The following is a 24138-nucleotide window of genomic DNA, read 5'->3' as shown; positions in this document are numbered from 1 at the left end:
AGAAGGAAGCCTCCCTGACTGACGGGTTCAGGGAGGATATGTGAGCCCAGTGTCTGCAGTGAGGTCCCAGAGGCCAGGGGTTCCCTCTACCCCCTCCAGGTAGGAGGGTGGTATAGGAAGGCAGTCATGATAAAAGTTCTGGGACACAGTTTTGAGACATGACAGGGCCACAGTGAACATCCCCCCAGGCTTCTCCCTGGGGCAGCGGTCTGGGGAGCCGGATGCCTCTGCAGATCCCATTACTGGAGAATGGGCTGCAACATGAAATGATGAAAATGTAAAACATGAGGGAACAGGCTGTAAATCATTTATTGGCAGCCTGCTTTCCTACCAGCCACGCCCGATCCAAGGGCGAGGCTGCAGCCGCTGAGGGTTTTCTAGCAGCTTGGACCAGAGTTTCCCCTCAGGAGCCAAGATCCCAACCTGAGAACTGAAACCTTGTGTGGGGGAAATACCTCGGGACCCGACTCATCCCACCCACCTGCCAGGAGCATCTCCTGGCAGGGAGCCCACCAGCTCCGGGCCTTGAGAAAACCCTGCCCCTCCACTCCCGCACATGTGACATGATGATGCTGGGCTCCATGGCCTCCCAGGCCCCCCAGCCTGTTCCAGATGTTTCTTAGATTGACAGGATTTCCCACAATCTTGGCTCTCCTCACTTGGTCCCAGGAAGGAAATTGGAAAACGGAGAGAAGTGACTGATGGATGGGTTCAGGGAGGACATGTGGGCCCAGTGTCTGCAGTGAGGTCCCAGAGGCCAGGGGGTCCCTCTCCCTGCTTCAGGTTTGGCTGGGCCAGGTGGGGAAAAGGCCACCTGTAAATGTGTAAGTCTGTGCACAACACACATTTCCTCAAATGTGTGCTGAAGGGAAGGCTCCCTGGAAGACATACTCGCATTAAAAATCTCCTAGAAGGACTTCCCTGGTGTCTGCCTGACAATGCAGGAGACACGGGTTTTGATCTCTGGTCCAGAAAGATCCCACATGCCCTGGAGCAACTCAACTGCTGTTCAGGTGCAACTTAAAACTGCAACTGCAACTCAAGTGCCCAGCAGCCTCCACTGCTGAGCCCGTGAGCCACAACTACTGAAGCCCTGGCTCCCTAGAGCCCGTGCTCCATGACAAGAAAAGCCACCACAATGAGAAGCCTGAGCACCGCAGCTAGAGAGTAGCCCCTGCTGTTCGCAACTAGAGGAAACTGGGGTGCAGGAACGAAGATCCAGCACAGCCCAAAATAAATAAACTTTTAAAAATCAACTAAGAAGGAGAGGAAATGATGGGCTGACTACTTTCAGAAAGAACTCCCCTCCTCCTCTACCCAGCCTAGGATGGCTTTACATGGTTTGCTTCAAGTGGGATTGATGTCCACACTCACGCAGCGGGCTGCGTGTCCTCTGAGGCAGAGATTAATGTTTATAGCATTGCTTCAGCTATGTGCATTTTCTTAGTCCTGCTTGGAGCTGTCCCCTTCCACCCAGCTTGGCTTGGCCACCAAAGCAGCTCTGAACTGGAGTGCCCCACTGGGGGCCAGGAAGAGACTGAGGTGGGAACTGAGGCTTCTTGGCCCCAGTAATGAGGCATTCCAAAACCCATGTACCCTCCAACAAGCCCTTCTCAGCTCTGGGCCTCAATTCCATCCTCTCTACAGTGACATGAGCTTTTGTGATCTCTGAGTTGCTCAGGGATTGAACCCAGGTCTCCTGCATTGCAGGCAGATTCTTTACCTCTGAAAGGAACAAAGAGAAGCTCAGCAAGACTAGGAGACCAATCATCTGAGACGCGATAAAGGGGTGCAAACCCTGCTCACACCCTAATCTTGTCAGAGACCCCACCTTTGACCCATGTTATAAAAACCCTCATCAAGTTCTCTGGGGATGAGACACACAGTTTTTTTGGGGGGGGCAGAAGCCTGGTGTATCTCCCTTTGCTTGGCAAAGCAATAAAGCTATCCTTTTCTACGTCACCCAAAACTCTGTCTCCAGGACTTGATTTGGTGCCGGTGTACAGCGAGGCCGAGCTTTCAGAAGCAGTACCACCAGCAGCCTGTGCAGCTCCTCCCACACTCTGTGGTCCTTAGGAAGCTAGAGGATCGTGCAGAGCTTAAGAGCCTGCACCTGGCTGACCAATGGCCTGGCTTCAGTCTCCAGCTCTGCCACGCACCAGCTCTGTGAACTTGCCCAGGCACCTGCCCGGGCTTCCTGAGCCCCAAGTCCACCATCTGAATTGTCTTGAGGGTTGAATCCCTGTACAGCACTCAGAATAGCATTGGTCAGAAATAAGCACCAGGCAAGCACGTGCTAATATTATTTATGTTGAATCCTCCAGAAAGATCTTTTTCCAACTTACAAAAATAATATATGTGTTGTGAGTGCTCAGTTGCTCAACTGTATCCAACTCTTTGCAACCCAGTGTACTGTAACCCACCAGGCTCCTCTGTCCATGGGATTTACCAGACACAAATCCTGGAGTGGGTTGCCATTTCCTCCTCCAAGAGATCTTCCCCACCCCACTTATGTCTCCTGCTTTACAACTGAGCCACCTGGGAAACTGCAAAAAATAATATCTACTGGATATAAAAAAAGAAACGAACAAAACTTGCAAAATCTGAGAAAGAGAAAAAGAGAAACCTCACTCTCTACAGTCCCAGCATCCAAAGAGAAGTCTATTAACTGTCTGGCAAGGGCACTGAAATTCCACACATGTCCATTCTCCTCTGCCCAAAAAATTGTCTCAAGCTATTCATACTGTTCACAGTCTGTCCATAAAACTTAACACTGACCAAAATGTTGGTCATATGCATTCTACCATTTTATCTTACAGGCTACATGTGTTTCATTCTTTGAAGGATCCCTTATCATGAAACGTTTATAAGATTTGGAAGTTTTCATGCGTCTCTTCTCCTGTGATGAATATCCTCACCATGTCCCTGATTACGTCCTCTGAATAAACTCCTAGAAGTGGGCACGCCAGGTGCAGAGGGCAGGCCCAGTGTTAGGGTTGTTTGTTCAGATATCGCTTCCCAATTGGCTCAGTGGTAAAGAATCCTCCTGCCAGTGTAAGAAACACAGGTTTGATCCCTGAGTCGGGACAATCCCATGGAGAAGGGAATGGCAACCCACTCCCAATATTCTTATCTGGAAAATTCCATGGACAGAGGAACCTGGTGGGCTACAGTCCATGGGGCCGCAAAAAGTCGAAGACAACTAAGCAGCTAAGCGTGCACACACGCAGAGGTTCAGATGTTCCTGCATAGAATGAGTGTCCCTAGAAGGCACAGGAGCAGAGGGACAAATATATGCCCTCCCATGTCTTCATGGGCCACAGGGATGGCCTGGTATCCTTCCTGGAGAGCAATGGTGTTGGCCTTGAGAGCCTGGATACCCTCTGCATGTATCCTCTGGGTGTGGCCTTCCCCATCTCCCCCAGGAAGTAAGCAAGGCCAAAGTCCCCTCCAAAGCCCGAGGAGCCTTCTGCCTGCCTGTGACTGCTGATGTGCCCAGGTTTCCACCTTACCCTCCAGCAGCTCTCTCTACACACCAGGCGTTCTCACTCTGTAACAGGTAAACCCAAATCCACATGCCCAGCCTTGAAGCCTATCTCCCACCTGGACCTTTACCTCTGCCTGGCCGTCCCAGAGAGGGCTGCATTGTCTTGGGTCTAACCTGATAACCTGACCTCCTTGTCTTCCCCTCGGGCTGCTCCTACTGGCTGGGCAACCTGAGGCCCAGACATTGGAGTCTGGTAGCCTGGATTTGACCCCTGGCTCTGCCATTTTCCAGCCAGATGATGCTGGGAAAGTGACTTCCAGGGTTGCTCAGCTGCTGAATAGGGGTGGTCATCCTGGCCTCTCAGGGCTGTGAGGATTCAGGGAAGTGACTTCGGATCCTGACACAGAGTCAATGCTTAATACATGGCAATAGGAGCAAGGTTGATTATTATTTTTGTCCTTACTACCCAAGGCTGGAATTGGAAACCTCCTGGTCACTCATCCTCTTCCTAGGGTCTCTGGTCCTCCACACGCCTGGGAAGTAAACCTCAGAAAGAGCCCTGCTGCCCTGCTCCGTGCATGTGCATTCAGAGTGCTACCTGCTCTCTCTCTCACACACACACACACACAGCAGATGCCTGGAAAGCTGCTTGAGGGAGAAGTAGGCCAGTCCCAGGCTCTAATAAGCTGTGTGACTCGCAGATCACTTCCTCCGCTTCCTCTCTGGAGCCTCCTTCCCCATTTGTAAAGTTATCTCCCAGGGCTCTGGCAGCAGCCGGGAAATACTGTGATTCCCCATCCCTTCACTGGCTCCCAGCCCCAGGAAACATGGGAACCTGGTCCCATCACTCAGGCAGGCAGATTCTGAGCAGGAGTGGAAGAGATGAACAGCTGCAGAGATAATTCTTCCTTTTATCTCTTAAACCATCAACCTTCCCCTAGATTTCTGGACTACTGTCCCTTGGCTGGCTCGGAAATTTACTAGCTCTACCAATATTTTCTTTCGTAGTTCTGTAAAGCAAGCTCAAACTCGGTGAGCACTGCCTATGCAAAGACCTTAAACCACATGTTTATTTTCCTAAGCTATAAAAAGTTTATAGCGGGAGCTGGACTCCTTGTTCGACACCAGGCTCGGAATCACTACTGCATTCCACGGGAAGACAGAGGGCTCTGTGTCAGCCCGGGGGCGGTGGGAAGGGGTGGAAGAAGGCTGTCCAGCCTCTGTGGAAAGCACACAGGGCGTGGGGCAGGACGAGAGAGTTGCAAACTCGTGGGGTGGAGGGGGCAAGGGGAGAAAGGATGGGGGAGGACGGAGCGTGGACCAGGGTGCAGCGAGCTGACACGGTCAGACTGCAGAAGGTGTGTTTTCTTCCAGTGTCTTCCTCCTGTCCAGGCAGCTTTGGGGTCACTGAGTCAGCAGAACATGGGGCTAAGCCTTGGCAGAAGCCCCGCTTCTGACACAGTCCCCTTATCCTAGAATATGGAGTTGGAGTTGCTTGACTCTAGATTAAACTACCGAGAGTTGACAACTTTGCTTAGTTGCTCTCTAGCTGGCACTGACCTCAGCCCATCTGTTCACTCAGTTCCACCCAGCCCAGTGCTTCTTGAGAATCAGACTTCAGTGTCGTTTAGAACTTGGTTACCTGGAGCTGTGCTGAGCCATGGGGGTTTTGTCCACAGCTTGGATTTCTGGGATCCTTGATAAGAACTGAGCCTTGGAGAATTGAGTATTTCCATTTGGCAAGCAGACGTGGGTTCTCCCACTGGTGCCTGGAGATTCCAGTGGACATCTGAAGTGGCTCTTGGACCCAAGTAGCCATAACACCTCCTGCTGAGACCCTGTAAAACTTTTGGAGTTTGGGTCCTTGGTCCTTCTGGGGCATCTCAGGATCTGCTTTATCCTGGCCGCATCACAAGAGGAAGGAAGCAGAGGTGATGGGAAGGCTCCCACTCCTCACTCCAGCCGCCCAGATTTGAGCACTGGATGGAGGCCGGGGCAGGACCAGGTGACCAAGTTCAGTTCCAATCCTGCAATCCAGCAATTCTTAGGAAAAGAAGGAAACTGCCATTTTCTCAGAGCAGGGCTTCTCAACCTTCTCAGATGCAATGCTTCTCTATTACGAATATTTCATAATGTTCCTTTACTGCCCCAAAAGGAAGGGAAAAGGTAATTGTATCTACACACAAAATTGCAAAAGGTCAACATCTCAACTGTAAAAGAAAGAAAGAAAGCAATTTATGACAAATTACTGTGGGTTGCCACATGTGAATGCCCAGACAAGACTGTCTGAAAGCCCAGAGGACACACCACAGCACTCATGACTAGTCTCTCAAACCCCCACCACACTGAGCCACGGGTACGTGAGTGGGTCGTCCTGAGGTTCAAAAACTCCCATCTGCATTTCTATCAGGGACAAATTTTAATTAATCTTAAACATTGTTGAAGTACAATCTTAGGTACTTGTCGCATTCCTGAAAAACATTCAATGTACTCTGAAACCATGCAAAAATGGGTTCTGGTATAAGATGAGAAAAGCAGGCTTTTCACCTCCAGGAATGACTATCCAAGCTGGACACTTGCCAGTTGTGCAGGCCAAGGACCAATTCATTCTGTGGGACACTCTCGGGAATGGCAGGCGTCAGGCATTCTTTGGCCACCACCTGCTAAGTGCCAGTCATGAACCACAGGCCGGCAGTACCACCCCATTCAGAATGGCCAAAGTAAGACAACCCCGGTGATCTAATGGTAAAGAATCTACCTGCCATCGAAGAGGACACGGGTTCGATCCCAGGTTTGACCCCTGGTCCAGGAAGATCCCACGTGCCATGGAGCAACTAAGCCTGTGCAGCAGCGCCTCAAGTACAGAAGCTTGCACTCCCTAGAGCCCGAGCTCTGAAATAAGAGAAGCCTCCGCAATGAGAAGCCTGAGCACCACAACTCGAGAAAGCCTACACATATGTAGTCAAAAATAAATAAAAAATAATTTCTTTTTAAAAAAGCAATGAGTCTTTGAGGTTGGCTGCACTAACCTGTAGTCTCTGTATTAAAAAAAAAAAAAAAAGAATAGCTGAAGTGAAAGTCTCTTCTTCGTCCTTGACTTTGGGAGGCGAGGAGGTAGGGACACTGGGCATCACAAGATTAAGGATCCATAGGACTTGCCAGGACATCACTATGACTTTCTGAAACAGACATAGTGGTACCTGATCGTGTCCCTGCCGCCACCTTTGTCTCTCAGGTGGTCCTCCACCTCTGCCCCAGCCCCAACACCCCAACATCTCATGTCCTGTAGCTTTAGACCAATTTATAAACCAGGCTGACCCCAGGAGTGACCTTCTCTTGTATAGGATGCTTTCAGAAGAAATTGGACACCCTCGTTTTTGGATTAGACAGTCCTTGGAGATGTAATAGACAGTATAGTGACTATAGTTAATAATACTATATTGTGTTTTTGAAAGTTGCTAAGAGATCAGATCTTAACATTTCTTACTCACAAGGAAAACAGTTTTGCATGTATTAATATGTGTTTGATGCATGTTGACTAGACTTACTGGGGCGATCATTTCAAATGATCCATACAAATATGGAATTATCAGATTATGCACCTGAAACTAATATACTGTTGTGTCAATTATATCTCAACTAAAAACAGAAAAAGAATGCTAAACTTCAATTTGAGGTGAGAAAAGGAAAAAATGTTTTTTTTCTTCTTATCCAAACTGGGGGCCCCTTGACATCTTAACTGCAGGTTAAGAAGCCCTGTGCTGGAGACACATCCCTGTTGGAGAGAATCCTAGAAGCTTGACCAGTTGAAGCTAAAGGAAAAGATCTAACATATGTGAGTCCACCTTCCGATCATGCTGATGACGTGGCAGGTAGATGTCCTCCCCATTACCCTGAGTCCATCTTTGGTCATTGGATAAACTCAAGCCGGGATGCGAGACATAGACCAGAATTTATCGGGTTCACACACTCCGCCCTTGTTCCCCACCCCCTGCTGTGAGTTTTGGCCTCCAAGTGCTCCAGAGAACATCACCTTCCGGGTCACATGGTCATTTCCGGGAATCCCTCCCTGTAGAGGAGGTGAAGGGTTGCTCTTCTGAAGGACAGACCACGGATACCTCTCCACTGTGGGAAATGAGGCCAAGACCAGGAAGGGCCTTTCAAAGCTTCAGAAGTCAGCCACTCAGTCCTCCCAACCACATCTTGAAGCATTTTTACTATCAAGAAGGATCTGCATTCAAATTTCAGATCCTGCCTTTGCAAGGAGTGTTGGAACTCTGGCATAAGAGGAAATCCAGAGAGACAAGGTAATGGGTGTGGATGACTGCTAATGGGACCCTCAAGTCCCTGGGCTGTCAGCCCTGTCTCCCTTAAGCACGTTGGAGTTCAAGTTTAGCAAGGTGGAGGTGTGTTCTGATTTGCTGATTTGGGTTGGGGGTGGGGAGGTGGGGAGAAAGTAAAGAAGAGGAAAAGCCTAAATCACTCATCTTTTGGAGTCTTTTTTTTTTTTTTTAAATTAATAATTTAACCATTCATGTATTCCTTGAGGGCAATTTTCAAACACTAGGCTGTGGGATGGTATAAACAATTTTCCTCATATAGTAAAAATTATTTCTTTGTGTTCCGTTCCACACACTCTGTATTTGGAAAGAAAGACTGACATTGTTTGTGAACAGGAGGATATTTCTTTACAACTTGCTACTGTTCTGTTTTTTTTGTTTTGTTTTTCCAATAGATTTTTCCTCCTCATGATGAAGTATCTCAAGATGAAAAGTTAACCTGAAAATTGTCATAGGAATACACCTGGAATAGCTGACTTCACAGTTTGGGAGTCAAAATACAACCCCCCCCCCCCCCAGGAGTGTCTCCAAGGCAGTGCTTGAGACTGCAGCATGTTAAGTCTGCCTCTCAAGCCCCTCCCTCTCTCACCTCCCTTCCCTGTATGTCAAGGCAACTCCAGTATGTCAGTCTGGCTGCTCCCATAGCCACATCCTAGCTATGTAGGGATTGAGAGACTCCCTGTGATTGTGGCCACTGCCTTCGTGCAGGAAGCACTGTGGCTGTTAATGAGGGTCCTGCGCCCTGTTCACAGCTTCTCCACTGGTTTTACTTCTGGAGGCTACACACTCCTGTGTCCCTGGATTATAGCCTGGGGTTTAAGTCCATCCTGACTAATGTCCACAACTTGACATCTCTGCGTAGAGGGACTGAGGTTTCCTTCTAGTTTCTCCCAGCAAGCCCCTGAATTCCTTATGCAAATTTTCTCACATCATCCTGGTAAATTTTAAGTCATAGGCAAGCTGCCAGGGCAATCAGCCTGCTACAGATAGTGTATCCGTTATCTTTGACTACAAAACAAGCTACCCCATGTTTTAGTGGCTTAAAACAAGAAGCACTGATTTGCTCATGACTCTACAGTTTAGAAGCTGAGTTGAGGCTGAATAAACCATGAAAGTTTCATTCACATGCCAGACCCTTCAGGCACTGTAGCTGGAACAGCCACGGGGCTGATGGAACCTTTCTCTCTGGAGGGTAGTTTACATGGGTGGTCCAGAGTTTCAGGACAGCAGATGCTGTCAGGCTGCTTGAAGCCTCAGCTCAGAAGTCCCAGAATGGCACTTCTACAAGGTCAGCCCAGATTCAAGGGAGAAAGAATAGACCCTCCCTATCACCACCCACAGGCTTCCCTGGTAAAGAATCCTCCTGCAGTGCAAGAGATTCAGGAGATGTGGGTTCAATCCCTGGGTTGAGAAGATCACTTGGAGGAGGGCATGGCAAACCACTCCAGTATTCTTGCCTGGAGAATCCCATGGACAGAGAAGCCTAGTGGGCTACAGTCCATGGGGTTGCAAAGAGTCATACATGACTGAAGAAACTGAGCATGCATGTTCACTGCTCATCCATATGGAAAGAGTCGTTATTGATTGTATTTGTAGACAATCTACCCCAATCAGAATAAATCTTTTTTTAAAAAGAAATACAGAGGGAAAAGAAATCTAATATCCAAATATTTGCATGTTTTGGCTTTAATATCCTCGAACTAACTGAGAGTCCCTTGGACTGCAAGGAGATCCAACCAGTCCATTCTGAAGGAGATCAGCCCTGGGATTTCTTTGGAAGAAATGATGCTAAAGCTGAAACTCCAGTACTTTGGCCACCTCATGCGAAGAGTTGACTCATTGGAAAAGACTCTGATGCTAGGAGGGATTGGGGGCAGGAGGAGAAGGGGACAACAGAGGATGAGATGGCTGGATGGCATCACTGACTCGATGGACGTGAGTCTGAGTGAACTCCAGGAGTTGATGATGGACAGGGAGGCCTGGTGTGCTATGATTCATGGGGTCGCAAAGAGTCGGACACGACTGAGCGACTGATCTGATCTGAATGCGCTTCAGGACCACTTCTGATGATTACAGTCTTATAAGACCCCACGTGCACCCCAGGGCCAGATTAGTTCATAACTCAGACAGACACATAGACATACTTTGTAGTCATTTTTCAACTGAAAATTTCAAAGCTCTTGTAAAACAACTACATATTAAAAATACTGGTATTAGTGTTTTCTTATACAATTTAACAGTTTTTTTAAAAAAAGAATAAGTCTCACCCCTGGACAACATTCTGGAAATGACAATTACATCCCAAACTGGCAGCATCCATGATAGTATGAGAGGAGGCTTTGAGGGCTGCTCCCAGGTGTGGGTGAGGGTGGGACACAGGAGCAGTTGTGGGGCAGGAGAGAACCTGAAGGGAAAGGCTGCCCGCTCCAGTATTCTGGCCTGGAGAATTCCACGGACTGTATAGTCCATGGGGTCACAAAGAGTCAGACATGACTGAGCAACATATGTATGTATAAGTAGTTAAAAGAAACCTGATTTTTGTCAGTAGATGAGGGGCCAGAGACCCTCCAACACCTTCCAAATAAGGACCGCAGCAAGGTGGGAAATGCAGGCCAGGAGAGTATGCGCCAGATGGGTTTCTGGCCAATCAGTCTGCAACTGGCAGAACATGGCTAGTTTACACCATGCTCTGTCATCACTTATCTCATACGGTAGATTGAAATCCAGCTCATAAGCTGGTAGCTCAGGCTCTAAGTGCATGGTATTTTTATTTACCCACAAGCACGATTGGCAACCCACTCCAGTATCCTTGCCTGGAGAATCCCGGGGACAGAGGAGCCTGGTGGGCTACAGTCCATGTGTTCGCAAAGAGTCGGACATGACTGAGCGACTAACATTCCACTCTGCCATTCACCAGGACACACAGAGGCGGCCTCAGGAGCAACTGGGAGTCTTCGGGGTGTTGTGGCCACAGGGAACACCTGAAGGAACACAGCCCAAGAGACAAGGCAGCTACTGGGGACCGACCTGACTCAGTTAACAAAACACCCACCAGAGTCGGAGGGAAGCCATGGTTCTGAAAGAGCGTGAGCGTGAAATCTGTGACTCTGGTTTGTCACCAGTGAAATACACACCGACTCACTTCTGGGACCTAAGAAGATAGAAGGCTAAAGGCAAACAGAAGATGTATCACCAACAAAACCTGGAGGCAGCACAGCAAGGGGGAGCCTTCGATGGTCCCATAGGAGACGGAACCACTGCCCTGCAGGGCACGGGCTGTGTCCGTGGGGACAACTCCCAGAAACACTTAGGAGGGGGTCCTTCCTGACAAACAGAGGTGAGAGCCAGTAGGACTGGGCTCTTACCTTTCATTGGCCTTCCTCCCTCTGTGCTTATAGCCTGGGGGACACAGGAATCCCTGGGGGAGAAGAATTAGCCCTGGGAACGTGATGTAAATAAAACCACAGCACATTCATTTACTAATTGTTGTTCTGCTGGGAACCTAAATCTCTGTTCAGTTTTTGAGATAACCCAAAAAGAAAGTTTGAAAACTCTCTCTTGAGTGATCGGTCATCATGGACTTACCAAGGAACTAAGGGATCCTATGAAGACCAGCATCCACCCTCCTGAAGACAAGGAAATGGTGGAGGTCAGAGCAGACCGGAGGAATTCCGCAGGTATGCCTCATGCCTTCATGTGCTGCATGATGACTTAGAAATTCACATAATCTCTCTGGTTCAAAGTAGTTGGGAAAATATGTCTAGAAGCAATTTTTTTAGTGGATAATGCCAACATTTCCTATCAGTTCAGCAGTTTTCACATAGTGTGAGGCTGGAAGTTCAAATACATCTATGGACATGAATGCAGAGCAAACATCTGCTGAACTTTCAGGTTAGGACCTGGTTCTGCTGCAAGTTCTTCCATATACCTGTGGGTTTGGGAGTAAAGCTTTTATGCTCCATCTATATATAAAAGGCAAAACCAAAACTGTCTCTGCCATGGTCTTTCCATGGCCATGGACGCGATATTCTGAGGCCTCTAAGGCTATCGTGTTTCAAGATGCAAAGGAGCCATGATTTTCAAGGAACTTTCTGATGCAAAGCCAGCAGGCTCTGCAGACACGCCGACCTCTCTCTCTAGAGCATCACTTTGCCTTCTTCTTGGGCGCACTCCGGTGAGCAGCAGAGAAAGAGGATCAAAAATCCCACGTTCAGGCTTTAAGCCGAGCCAAACTGTGCACCCCCGAACCCACCCAAGCTGCTCCCTTCAGCTGAAAGCCAAACCAAACCCGAAAGCTAGTTTGCAGAGTTTGCCCGCTAACCAAACCAAAGATTTTCCAGCAGCCCAGCAAACCTACTCTGAAAAAAAAGAGAATAATTGGACCTGTCTAAATTTTTTAAAATGAAAATTAAAAACCTGAACTGGAACAAAAACAAAGCCTAAAAGTGCTCTCCAAATCGGACGGTTATTTTGCTTGGTTCAGGTATCTGGTAAGTATAAGGTCAGAGTCTGTGTTAAACTGGAGAATTCAGCCAGAGAAAGCCTATTTCTTAGAATAGGAGCTATCTTTCAGGGGATTAGGATGATTTTATTCATTCCATCCTCCTAATATCTATGAGACAGGTTCCACTTTCGTCCCCATCTTATGGAAGAGGAACCTGGGATGCCAGGAGGTGACAGATGAAGTCTCCCGTGACTTGTTGAGCCGCCAGAGCTGGATCCAACAGCTCAGCGGACCTCCCTCCGTGACAGGGGCGGATGGGGAAGCTGCATAAGTCGGACAGGGCAAGAGGCTTCTCAGCGGAAACATTGGCACTGAGGACGCTTTCATCATATGTGGAATATGAAATGATATTTTTATTACCCACTCATTGATGTGGGCTTTTAAATGAGGCAGCTCAGGAAATAGCAGCTTATAATTTTGTAGCACATGTTTAAACAGATTTGGCACCTTGGAAGACCCCTCAGCTTCTGTGAGCAAGGCCCCAGGCCCCACTCTGGAGCTCCTGGAAACCTTGAGGGCGCTGCCTTCCTCTGCTCATCGCCCTCCCCTGCTGCGTCTCTGGCTCTCATTGCCCCTCTGCACCTGCTTCTCTGTAAGGAGGCTTAAGGAAGCTTGGTTTTATTTAGGGCTCCTGCTCAGTCGTGTCCAGTTCTTTGAGACCCCGTGGACTATAGCCCACCAGGCTCCTCTGTCCATGGGGTTTTTCAGGCAAGAATATGAGTAGGTTGCCATTTCTTCTTCCAGGGGATCTTCCCAACCCAGGGATCGAACCCTTGTCTCCTGCATTGGTAGGTGGTTTCTTTACTACTGAGCCATCAGGAAAGCCCAAGGAGGCCTGGTGTTTGCTTTGGGCAATGCTCTTGAGAACTCCCTGGCTCTGTCCAGCAGTCTCTGGGTCCTTTCTGGGCCATGGAGCCCCTCCCAGGGGGCAGTTCAGGAGACGTGCCTAAACCTTTGGCCAGGTGGAGCCTCCAGTAAAATCCATCCCTGAAGAAATCAAAGCATGTGCCAGACTCTCTCAACTTCAAGGTCACACACACACCCCTGGGTGGTTGATAACAAGTATGCTTTATTAACCTTGAAGAAGGAGAGAGGATTCCTTGGAGAGGTAGGTGGTTAAGGGTGAGCAGAATCATTCCTGTGCATGAGATCAAGACTTCCAGAAACACCTGGGTGAGGAGGGTAAGGTCCTCCGCTCACATAAATAGGGGCTTGGAACCATTGAACATTGGACATTAATATTGGTGGGTCTATATTGGTGAGTATGGGCTAAATTGTAACAATTAGACACAAATCTTGCTTCACTGGTGGCTCAGGTGGCAAAGAATCTTTCTGCAGTTCAGGAGACCCAGGTTCGATCCTTAGAGAAGGGAGTGTCAACCCACTCCAGTATTCTTGCCTAGAGAATTCTGTGGACAGAGGGGCCTGGCAGGCCACAGTCCATAGGGTCACAAAGAGTCAGACATGACTAAGTGACTAACACATACTGCCTCAGGGCTTCCCACGTGGCTAAGAAGGTAAAGAATCTGCCTGCAATGTGGGCGGCCCGAGTCTATCCCTGGGTCAGGAAAATCCCTTGGAGAAAGAAATAGCAACCCACTCTAGTATTCTTGCCTGGAGAACTTCATGGACAGAGGAGCCTGGTGGGCTGTAGTCCATGGGATCACAAAGAGTCAGACATGACTGAGTGACTAACACTTCTTTCACACATACTGTCTCAACACAATACAAGCTTATTTCTTTTTTTAAATGAAAATTCTCTCTCCTTAAATTTGACTCATCATTGCTTTATTTATTTATTTATTGGCCACTTGGCACATGGGATCTTGCCAAGATTGAACCATACCCTCTGCAATGGAAGCTCGAAGTCTTAACTGCTGGACCACCAGGCAAGTCCCCACACTGATTTCTTGATCACTTAAACACAACTGTTCAGAAAGGCAGTGTGATTCTCTTCCATGTCCTTCAGGGGCCCAGGCTCCTTCTGTCTCATGGAAGGAGAAAACTATGGTGAATCATACATGGGAGACTTTAACCATCAGACCCGGAAGTGTGAGGCCTCACTTCCTCTGAATTGCATGGGCTAAAACTCAACCAAGTGACACATCTTCCCTGTGAGGCAAGCTGGGAAATGGGTCTAGCTGTGTCCTGGAAGAAGGAGAGAAAGGACTTTGCTGAGCAGCTACATCTTGCTGAGACCTCCTGCAACCATTAGAAAGTTGCTTTATAAAGAATCAAGGGAAAACAAAAGGAGATCAAGAGAGAAAGAGGCTTAAAAATCATTACTGACCACAATGAACTAAACAAATGTGAAATTACCGGTTAAAATAACTAGCCTAATCTAAAGAATCCATCTAATCTCTCCTGAGAAAGTAATCTTAAATCTTTCATGCAAAATTTGTTAATCACTGTGTAATGGTATGTGATAATTGACTATGAGAGATAAATTGACAATCATAGGGGAAAGATAAGCTGAATCCACCCCTTTAATCGTGATATTCTTGGTGACAGTAACATTTTTTAGGGTATAGAGTCATAGAGGAAAGAGTCAAATGCCCTGTTGGCTCCCTGCTCCTCATCTGTCCTAGGTCAGCCTTCCTCCCGTCCTGTCTTTCTCCCCTTCATGCTCCAGAGGGTTGATCCAGATTGGACAACACGGTCCTGTTCCCCTGGGTGCAGCAGAGCGTACATGCTTCCCAATTCACTTACCAGTGACCAGCCAGGCCCCAGGACCTGATCATCCACTATCAGGAAAGAGCAGAGAAGCCCTCACTCACAAGACCACCATGGCAGGGGTTCCTGGACTAGGAGGGTCCAGGGTTACAGTTGTTTCCATTGCGAGTAGGTGTTCACCAGCCCCAGCTCTGCTCTCATCAGCCCCTTTTCAGCAGTGCTGTCCTCACCGGGGACAGCAGTTAATGTATGTGTCATGAGTTGATGTTGTGTGTTCATGCATATGGGTGTGCATGCAAAAACACCCTCGTGCTAAGAAGTATCAAAGACTAAACAGAAATTAAGATCAGCAGCCAGAAATCTTACCTATTTTCTACTCTAATTAGTGGCTGACTTCCATCAAGGTCTTGGGGCTTTGGATCATTATTATTTGCCATGAACAAATAGGAGAAATCCTTTAAGCTGAGACTCAAAGGAAGTAGGAAGAACCAGTGTTGTGTGTCTGAGAGGGCTTCAGATGGAAGGAGAGGGGTGTAGCTGGGTCCCAGGGAAGCCAGGGTAAAGCACAGAGGGGAACTCTTCCCAGCAGAAGCTGGGACATATGAGGTTTAACCATCACAGTGAGAAGTTTGGATTTAATTCTAATGACAATAGGAAGCCACTAAGCAATTTTGTGCAGAGAAATGCATAAAATGCATCATGATCTGAATTATGTTTTGAGAATAGAAGCAGCCCCTGGGGCAGCTGTGTGGAGGGTGCATTGGCAGAAAGGCAGGCAGAACAGCAGGTGGAGATGGTGGAGGCCATCTCGGAGGGGATCGAGGTTGTCCAGGCAGAAGATGCTGATGATCTGGAGGATTCAAGAACACTGGGGGTCTGGGAGTTAAACTTCTGGGGCTTCCTTGATAGACTGGATCTGAGGAATGAGCAAGAGGGAACAATCAAGGAGGAATCTGAGGGACTTCCTTGGAAGTTCAGTGGTTAAGAATCCACCTTCCAATGCAGGAGAGGTAGGTTCAATCCCTGGCTGGGGAACTGAGATCTCACATATCAAGGGGAAACTAAGCTCTTGGACTGCAACTACTAAGCCCAAGCACTGAAACAAAGGCCTAGGGCAGCCAAAAAAATGAAACAAAATAAAGTATATGAGAGAACGTGTGTAGGTTATGAAAAAAAAAAAAAAAAAACTCTTAGATAAAAAGGTAAGACAGTAGCAGAAAGCAGAGTCCCAGTTTAGATGTGTTCAGTGTGAACCAATCAATTGATGAACACTTAAGACTTCCCTGGTGGCTCAGACGGTAAAGCGTCTGTCTACGAAGCGGGAGACCCAGGTTCGATCCCTGGGTTGGGAAGATGCCTTGGAGAAGGAAATGGCAATCCACTCCAGTACTATTGCCTGGAAAATCCCATGGACAGAGGAGCCTGGTAGGCTACAGTCCATGGGGTTGCAAAGAGTTGGACACGACTGAGCGACTTCACGTCACGTTCACGTTTGACATTCTAGGAAGGACCACACTTGAGCCTGGGAAGGAGTATCTAAAATTTTCAGTAGAACGTTAACTTCAGGACAGATTCTGAGTGATCCTCCAAGCACTTTCCATTCTGCCATCCTTTCCAAAATATCACATCCCAAACTGGAAAGCAGGCTTCTCCTCTGATGAAGGTGGCATATGGTGGCAGTAGTCACAGACTCGGGTGGGTTTGGGAGAGACTCACCCTGAATATTCACTGAAAGGACTGATGCTGAAGCTGAAGCACCAGTACTTTGGCCACCTGATGGGAAGAGCCAACTCACTGGAAAAGACCTTGATGCTGGGAAAGATTGAGGGCAGGAGGAGAAAGGGATGACAGAGGATGAGATGGGTGGATGGCATCACTGACTCAATGGACATGAGTTTGAGCAAACTCCAGGATATGGTGAAGGACAGGGAAGCCTGGCGTGCTGCAGTCCATGGGGTCGCAGAGTTGGATACGACTGAGTGACTGAACAACACCCTGGAGGACTGGAGACCCAAGAGGGCGATAGCTTCTCTTGAGGATATGGGACCGGCACGGCCCCGCTTGTAGGAAGGGCGGGGGCAGGCCCAGGGACCACTGCTGGGCCACGCCATTGTCTCCGACTCCACTCCCAGTTTTGAGCCCAACAAAACCCCAAATGCATTTGGGCCCCAAACTCCCTTCCTTCTGCATGGAAGTCCATACATATTTCAGGGAAATCTGTAACCGATTTGTGAGCAATCTGCCTGCCCTGGAGCAACTTTGTCACAAAATATAGTATTTTCGCATTCTTGCTGAAACCACTGATGTGTCCACCCCCGCCCCCGCCCCCCAGCACACTCCCAGTCCCACCAATCACGGCCTCTCTCCACACATGTAATGGCTGCAGATCGGATGCCAAACTCAGCAACTGGCTATCTCCAAAATGATTTCCATCTCCCACGGGGCCATGTGCTGCGGGGGCGTTGTTAGGAGAAGGTATACTGTAAATTAGAACAGCTTATTTTCAGAAGCCATGTCTTAGAAACTTGATAGCAGCTCTGGTCCTTGATAACCACGCTCCTCGGAGGTCCGCAAGCACAGCCTCTGTAGACCCTGGGTTGGAGGCTCCCGGATGAGCCGGTCAGATCCCTCATATGGCTCGAACCCCTTTCCTTGTATCTGAGCTCATGGAAACCCCAAATGCTACCCCTCCTCACCCCTTCCCTCTGGGTTGAAATTCTATGTATTTCAGATAAATGTTATCCATCTGTTTCTGATTCATATACCCCAACTCATCATGCTATTTGTTTTGCAAGAGATATTCAACAACTAAGAAGTTATTTTCAAATTCTTCCTAGGCAAAGAAGAGCGTCTGATCTTGTCAAAGCACCTGAATCCCTAAAACAGAGTCAGGAGAGGAGCCGACATGGTGAGAATAGAGGTTCAGACCCTGTCTGTGTGCCTAACCCCCCAGTCTTACTAAGGTCCCACTCATCGAGGAATCAGGAGGGGACCAGCTCATGCGGGGTTCTGGGCTGCATTCCTGGGAGGCAGGGTCAGGAGTGCAGAGGGAGACACAGACACGTCCCAAGTGACCACCCAGGAGTTACGTGCTAGAGCAGCAGAGGTGCAGGGGTGGCTCCTAGAAGGTGGGGTGGTCCCAGCTGAGGGTGATTCATGGAGACCCCCAGCCCCCATCCCACAGGACCAAAGATGATATGAGATGGTTCCTCAAATTATGACAAATACCTTGCCTTATTTCGGAAAGGGTTGGAGGCTGCTCATAATAACCGGTCCAGAGGCCACCACTGTTTACTCACTTCACCTTCCTTCTTCCTTGGAACCCTAGGGGTAGGTGTTTTTAATCCCCATTTTACAGACGTGAAAACTGAGGGTCTAGGAGGTTAGATTGCTTTTTGAGCATTAAAAAAGAAGGCAAAATTCTCCCAAGTCAGGAGAAGATCTCTGCCTGGCCATGCCCCTCCTCAGTGGCCATACCTCGTGGGCCCCCAGAGCATGGTGAAGAGCAAGTGAGGAAGGCCACCCCACGAGGAAGGAGGCACACCGCCCCTGGGAGGGACAGAGGCAGGAGCCCAGCCACTCTGAAGGGCACTGGCTCGTGGCTTGTCATTTCCATGATGTTAATAGGGTTTTTTGTGGCCATCTGCCCCTCCCACCAAGGGCCCCGACCTTCTGCTGCCCCTCTGCCTCTGGCTGCGGTCACCGCCAAGGGGACGAGGGTCCAGCAGCCGTCACCACCAGCGTGTCTGCCAGGCTGGGGCTGAGACTCAGGGAAACACCAAAGCAGGCAGAAGCAGGCACCATCTGGGAACAATTAGAGGCTGACTTTTATCCTGAGGCCTCTATAAACCATCCATCAGGGAGGCCAGGAGGAAAAAAAAAAAAAAAAAACACAACCTTCTTTCCCTTTTTATTTATTTATTCTCTGTTTTGTTTATAGTGACAGTGGTCAGTTTCCTTGAAAGGAAATCACTAAAAATTACAGGGTGTTTGGTTGGACTTTTTAAAAATTAATTTCCTCTATTTTTGCATGAATTTGATTTGTTCTCATTCCCTCCCCCTAACTCACGCTTAGTGAAAAATCTCTTTTGATTTGTTCTTAATGTGGAAAATGTTGGCAGTTCCACATGGCGATTGGAAAAAGTCCGAGCAGCACAAACCAGGTGGAGCTTTCGGCCGGCTTCCCTGGGCAGGGAGATGGTCTCCCGAGATCTTTGCCCCAGCTCAGCCCTAAGGTCCTCCTGGTTCAGCCCATTGTCCAGAGGGTCTGCTGTGTTTCTCCTGCTCTCACAGCTCCCTCCTTTCTCTTTCTAGTTAAATTGTCTTTCCAAAAGAGTTTCCCCTCTTAAAGATCCACTTCTCCTGCAAGGTATCCCAAACTGGAAATTCACTCTTCTAAATTTAGCTCAACATGCTGCTTCCTGAGATGGGATGGCTTCTATGGGCCCGAGGTGAAAGGTCTTCAGGATTCAAAACAGGTCTGCCCCTTCAGGTCAGTTCAGTTGAGTCGCTCAGTCATGTCCAACTCTTTGCGACCCCATGAATTGCAGCACGCAGGCCTGTTTAATCCAGGTACTCACATGACCCCGGTTCTCAACTCTCGCATGGAAGCTCCTTCCTTGGTACCCACACCACAACTATACCACGGTGCCATGCATGCAATGCATGCCATGACCCCCACCATCCAGCATTGTCCCAGCCTGGCTCAAGGAGCAGGGATCTTGTTTTAGGTCCCAGGTTTTACTAGCATGTCTGTATTATGTCCCTGAAATGGACCAGAGTTCCAAGCAAGCTAGCTAAAAATAAATTACTACCCAGAACACCAAAGACAATGAAAATAAAAGCAACTAGAAAGGAAATACCTTTAAAGAAATAACAGACTGATGGTAGACTTCCTTAAGCAACAATAAAGGCTAGAAAACACGCAACAATATCCTAAACCTGTTAATGGGAAATAACTCCACCTAAAATTCTGTGTACAGAAAAACTATCATTCAAGGAAGTAAAATAGAGATCTTTCTGATAATCCAGAGATTAGGAGAATTTTATAACTCAGAGACCCTCACTCAAGGATCTAAGAACAGAAGTAGTTTTAGAATTTGTTAGAGACTCCAGGTGCAGAGCATCACACCCAATTCTCAGCACCTGTCATTGGCACATATGCGCGGTCTCGCCCTGGGTCCACTGACTCCTCATTGCTTGCCCCCAACTCACTCTCCACAGAGGCAACTCTCTAACGTGTTTCGTGTGCGTCCATGCGTGTGTATGCACACTTCTAAATGCACAGTGCTGTATTTAAGCATGCAAATATTTATTTATATAAACAATGTGGTCTGAGAACCTCATTCTGTTTCCCAGCATTTGTTCCCATTAAACACCATGTTGTTAAGACATAGCCACACCAGACTATGCTTATCTGCTATGCAGTACTTCAGAGCATGTGTCCACCCATTTTTCTTGTCAGCACCAAGGTTACCTCCACCTCCTGCTTCCATGACAATCTGAGGTGAACATTCTCATACGTGTTCCCTTACGGACTTGGAGGATGAGTTCCCTGGGGACACAGGCAGGGGTGGGACCGCTGAGACCTGGGGCGTAACACACTTCACAGGCTAAGTGTTGCTCGTTGTTTTCCAGCATGAGTATGCCTAGCCACACTTCCACCAGGAGTCCATGCAACTTTGGCATCAACCAGCTCTTCAGTTTTGACATCCCAGGGTGTGTAAAGTGATACACTATTATTGATTCAATTTGAATTTCTCTAATTCCTGATGTTTGAGCATTCCCTACCCCCCATGTTTCTTTAGTCATTTGGGTCTCCCTTTTCTGTAAATTGCTCATTCACGTCTTTTGTCTATTTTTTTTCTATTTGGGTTTCCTTTGTAATACATATTGATGCTGGGTCAGGCAAGTCTCTATTTTGTTCATCCTTTGTTGACATAATTATCTGTGGACATCTCTGTCTCCAAGAAATTTTTGGAATACATATATTGAGTTTTTTAAAAATACAACAAATGTTTATATATTATGATCATATTTAATTTATAGATCATTTGGAAGAGATATTTCAGCCTTATAATATTATGCCATCCCAACCAAGCGTATGGAGTGATGTTCCCAGTTATTTAGATTTTCTTTGGTATCTCTTAAAAGAACTTTAACTTTCTTCCATGGCATATTTTTTAAATTAAGTCTTGGATACTTCAATTTTTCTGTTAGTAACAATCATGTTTAATCTTCTCTTACATTTTAGTTGTCTATTAGCATAAAATGCTATTTAGTTGATTTTTTTTTGTAAGTTAAACTTTTATCTAGCAACTTTGCGAACCATCCTTATCAGTTTTGTGTGCTGATTTTCATTTTTATTTTTTCTCGTAAGGATAGCTATTTCTTCACTGCTAATCTTTACGCCTTTTCTTACTGTTGACTTGTTCCACTGTGCATATTTTTTGGGTGGGTGGGGGTACTTGCAGTTTTTTCCATACTTTGCTAAGTCACAGCACCAATAGTGGGATCCCTGTTTTGTTCCAGTATTAAAGGGGATCGCTAAAGTTTCTTCATTAAATATGATGTTTACTATAGCTATTGGATGTATGTGACATTTATCAGGTTGAGGGAGTACCCATCTCTTTCTAGTTTATAAGAGGTTATCTTCATTTTTTCAGGCTACTGTAACTGAAGAGCATAGACTGGGTGGCTTATGAAAAACAGAAGTATATTTCTCACAGTTCTGAAGGCTGGAAATTCAACAATAGGGTGCCAGAGCGACCGGGTTCTGGTTAAGACCTTCTTTCGGATTGCAGGTGGCTGACTTCTCACCTTGTCCTCAGGCAGTGGAGGGGGCAAGTGGTCTCCACGATGTCCTGTACCTGCCCAGGTTTTCCAGGCTCCTCGGACCTGCTGTGGGTCCCCAGACAGCGGGGGAGGATGGAGAGAGCAAAGCAGGACGCTGTTCTTACCTTTCCTGAAAAAGCAATGCTTTTTTCTGGAAGAGGGACGCCCTCCCAGGCCACTGCCTGCTGCACTCTGAAGTATATCCCCAGGCTGATAAGGGAGAGATGCAAACTGCTTCCTCTGAGAGGCCGTGAACTTTAAACAGGAGGTAAGCACGTTATCCTGCACATCTACGCTGCTCTACAGAAAAGACAGGCCCGGAAGTCACAGGTCTAACTTTCATTGGAATATATATGAGACCTTCAGTTCAGCCAATTCCCTTGCAGTTGAAAGTTTAGGACTCTGTGCTTTCACCCCCTTGGGCCTGAGTTCAATCCCTGGTCGGGGAACTAAGATCCTGTAAGCCATATGGCATGGCCAAAAAATAATAATAATAATAATTAATTTTAAAAGTTAATTACTTTAAAAAAAAAATAAAAAATAAATGAGACCTTCATCATCTCTTGGTGGAAAATAACATATTTTTCTCCTGAATTTTTCTGATACCCCCAGGGCCCCAGCTTTCCCAGGACTGGGTTCCTTGACCCTGTGGAGATCACCTCTCAGAAAAGACAGGAAGAGCTTTGGAAGCTGGAGGGGGTCACGGCAGGAAAACCAACTCCCAGTGCGTCCTCTCCAGGAGAAGAATCTGCAGTCAGTCTCAGCAAAAGCAGCCACGTAGAGCAACATGTGTAATATGGCCACTGAGCACTGTCAAGGGACCACTAAGTGTCAAGATCTCATGTAAGTAACTGGCCGACCTGATAGGCAAACCTATGATGCCCTTTTTATAGATGGTGCAAGCACAGCTCTGCAAGGTTAAATAACTCACCCCAGGTCATACTGTTTGCTGCACATGGAAGGGCCTGGAGATGTAAACCAGCCTGTTTCACTACCTTTCTGAAGCTTTTAAGTGACCTGAGAGAATTGTGCAGACATCTCAGAAGAGAGAGCACCAGAAAGGAAGTCCTCCAAGCTGGAGTCTCCTCCCACTTCTGCCCCCTGACTGGCTGTGGGCCTCTCTGAACCGCTGTTTCTTCATCTATCCAATAAGCAGGCTGAGTAGACGACTTTTAAAGGCCCTTCCAGCCATGCTTTTAGGGCCAAAAAAACATCACACGCTATTTCACACTAAATTCCAGCAAATTCCTCACTCCCAGAACCAAGCAGCTCACATGGAAGAGCCTCCAATTAACAGCTTTGTGGGTCTGGGGTGTGGACCAACGACCTCTCGAGCAAACAAACCAAAAAAACCATCCCACAGGCAAAGACCACCAACGTGCTCTCCAAACCTGGGTTCTGAGCGGCTGGCCCTGATGGAAATCTGCAATTAGCTGTTTTAATCCCTAAAATAGCTTTGCTACTGTTGTACATAGTCATGTAAGAAAAGGAAAAACCAGGGGCCGCCCCAGTCGGGCCAGGGGGGAGTTGGAGGCTCAGGGCTCCGAGCTCCAACCTTCTCCTCGAGTTGTGTGTGGTTGCAGATAGTGTTCTGATTTCCAGCGAGCTGACAGCTGGGATGAACGGCTGCTCAACCCGATTAGATATGCCTCGGCCACAGACTCTGGGGCCACAGACAACCGCTCATTTGAAATGCATGCCACTGGCACCCGACTGAAAGAATAAAGGCTGGCCTCAAACAGACAACACATTCTTGGATGCAAACCTTATGGTTTCAACACAGCTAAAAAGGTTTATAACTGCCTGGGGTTCCTTTTCACTGAATATTCTTTGTTGAAGAGTGTTTAGAACAACTTGTAACTTCAGCGCTTTCCTGTAATTGTAGCTTGTCATTTAGGACCTGGTGGTATGTGAGGAACCCAGGAGGGGGGGTGGAGAGCCAAGAGCTACTCAGTTCCTGCGTTTGGTCCTCTCTTTGTGTCCCTTAGGGCCATGGGGGGAGCTCCCGACTGTCCGATCAGGACCCTGGTGGAGCCAAGTGGCCCTGCTGTCTTTCTGCTCTTTTCTGGACTGTGCGGCATCTATTCTGATGCCAACTGCAGTCGCTGCCCAGAGGGGGACCTCCTCACTGATGCGCTGACCCCCAGCACAAGCCTCTGGAAGCGTCTCTAGGAGCCATGGCAGCCTCCAGGGTAGCCCCAGGGATGATGGGAGTGGTCAGATGGACTTTTCCATTTAAACATAAGCAGAAGGTATTTTGGCCTGAGCACACACTGCTGGCCTGGAATTGAGGACTACAT

The 24138-nt window shown here is 47.8% G+C and overlaps 1 non-coding gene across 1 annotated transcript; it reads left to right on the top strand.

The window, feature by feature from the left end:
* Positions 1-16284: 16284 nt before the first annotated feature.
* TRNAR-ACG (transfer RNA arginine (anticodon ACG)) lies at positions 16285-16356 on the top strand. The gene has a single exon. It is a non-coding gene; the product is annotated as a tRNA-Arg (tRNA).
* The last annotated feature ends 7782 nt before the right edge of the window (positions 16357-24138 follow it).

The sequence above is a fragment of the Bos javanicus genome, chromosome 23 (genome assembly GCF_032452875.1).
Source record: "Bos javanicus breed banteng chromosome 23, ARS-OSU_banteng_1.0, whole genome shotgun sequence".
Lineage (NCBI taxonomy): Eukaryota > Metazoa > Chordata > Mammalia > Artiodactyla > Bovidae > Bos > Bos javanicus.
The sequence above is the reverse complement of the archived record's forward strand: the minus strand, read 5'-3'. Positions and strand labels throughout refer to the sequence as shown.